Raw genomic sequence first — 2,456 nt, forward strand, 5'->3', positions numbered from 1 at the left:
GTCAAAAATATAAGTAAACAGAGACTTAGGGTTCTTGCAGTAAGTACTCAAGGTAAAGTGTTGAGAGAGCAGCGGGAAGGGGTGGGCGGTGCCTAAGAAAGGGTGGTCCCAGAGGAGACAGCCCCCAGGAGGTGAGTTTGTTCCGTGGTCTGGAAGAGGGATGTTTCATGCTCAAGGAACAGCAGGAGGTGTGGGAAGCGGCAAAGATTCAGCTGCTCAGCATTTACTAGCCGGAAATGTCACTCCCTGAGGGGAGTTACCTGAATTACAAAAATAGGCAGGGAAGTGCCACTCCCTGTCAGGAGAAGCCAGAAGAACAAAGATCAATCGCCTACAGGCAGGGTGGTGTGGGCCCTTCAGGTGCTGTGCTAAAAACTTTAGTTTGGTTCCTTCTTTATCCTAGCTTTAATCACTTGACCCTGTTTCCTAGCAACCAACCCTGTCAGCTTCCCGCCCTAAACCCTATATAGGTGTGGATATTTTCTCAATAAAGGGGGCTTGATCAGAAACGCTTGACTTGCTTCCACTCTCTGTGCTCCCTGCCCCCCAATTCTCTCTCCCTCTCTCAGGAACCCGCAAGGATCGACCGCCCCGCCAGCCGGGGCGGACATGACAAGGAGGGAGGCCGGTCATGCCATCGGCTTGACTTTGTGGTTGGGGTTGAGAAAGTCAGGAAAGGCACACGGAGTTTAACCCATGGGATTAGACCGTGGGCGCTGTGGCCAACCGGACAGAAGCATGCCAACATAACGGCTGGTGAAGCGGCAGACCAGCACCCAAGAGTCTTTAGGGACAAACCGAACCTAACCGTGGTCGACAGAGTGAGGCCCCTGCAAACGGGTCCCTGTCCAGATCCCCAGGAACTGTGAACATGGTATTTTAACATGGCAAAGGGGAATTAAAACAGCAGATGAAATGAAGGCTGTTAATCGGCCAGCCCTGAGACGGGAGACTTTTCCAAACCGCCCAGGAGGGATCTGTGTGATCCCAGGGAAGAGACACAACCATGAAGATGGCAGCTTGGCAGCTTGAGACTCAGGCCAGTGTCATTGGCTGTGAAGAGGGTGGAGGTGGCCGTGAGCGGGGAATTCGGTGGCTTCTAGAAGCTGGAAAGACCAGGAAGTGGATTTCCCCCTGGAGCCTCCAGAAAGGGACGGAGTCTGGCTGGAACTTCCATGGTATCCCACGGAGACCCAGCTCAAACTTCTGACCTCCCAGAGCTGTAAGGTAATAAATCTGTGTTCTTTTAAGCCATGACATTTGTGGTGGTTGGTTAGAGTGGCCATGGGAAGCCAGTACAGAATCTGAAGATTCTGAGAATTCTGAGATGCAGAACAGAAGAAGCCTCTTCTGCCTTGAACAGACCGTGTGTAGAAATCTAAATGTGAGTATTTCATTGCTCACTGGGTCCCCCAATGGGGAAAGGCAAGTAAGTGCCACCGGAGGAAGTAACCAGGCAGGATTCAAGGTCACTGAGGACAGACCGCTGGCACGGTGGGCTCAGGTGGTGCACGTCTACTTTCTGCAAGAGAGGGTGGGGACAGCCTCCAAGAGCCAGCCGTTGCCCTGTGTCCTTCCCCGCTGGCCAGTGGACCCACCAGCCACCGTGGGGCACCGGTGGCCCCACACACCCATGTCTGCCCTGGAAGGACCTGCCCCCTCCCCAAAAAGGTCTAAAATACAGACAGTGGGGGTGTCCACTTTATTTGTTTTATTTTTTTTTTATAGTTTACTGTCAACTTGGTTTCCATACAACACCCAGTGCTCTTCCCCACAAGTGCCCTCCTCCATGCCCATCACTCCTTTTCCCCTCTCCCTCTCCTCCATCAACCCTCAGTTTGTTCTCAGTATTTAAGAGTCTCTCATGGTTTGCCTCCCTCCTTCTCCCTAACTTTTCCCCCCCTTCCCCTCCCCATGGTCCTCTGTTAAATTTCTCCTGTTAGACTTGTGAGTGAAAACATATGGTATCTATTCTTCTCCGCCTGACTTATTTCACTCAGCATGACACCCTCGAGGTCCCTCCACTTTGCCACGAATGGCCAGGTTTCATTCTTTCTCATTGCCATGTAGGACTCCATTGTGTGTGTATACCACATCTTCTTGATCCATTCATCAGGTGATGGACCTTTAGGCTCTTGGGTAAATCCCTAGCAGTGCTATTGCTGGGTCATAGGGGAGTTCTACTGATAGTTTTTGAGGAACCTCCACACTGTTTTCCAGAGCGGTTCTACCAGTTTACGTTCCCACCAAGAGTGTAGGAGGGTGCCTATTTCTCCACACCCTCGCCAGCATCTGTAGTCTCTTGATTTGTTCATTTTAGCCACTCTGACTGGCGTGAGGTGGTATATCAGTGTGGTTTTGATTTGTGTTTCCCTGATGATGAGTGATGCTGAGCATCATTTCATGTGCCTGTTGGCCATCTGGATGTCCTCTTTGAAGAAGTGTCTGTTTATGTC

This window comes from Suricata suricatta, chromosome 8 (assembly GCF_006229205.1).
Source record: "Suricata suricatta isolate VVHF042 chromosome 8, meerkat_22Aug2017_6uvM2_HiC, whole genome shotgun sequence".
In the NCBI taxonomy this organism is placed as follows: Eukaryota; Metazoa; Chordata; class Mammalia; order Carnivora; family Herpestidae; genus Suricata; species Suricata suricatta.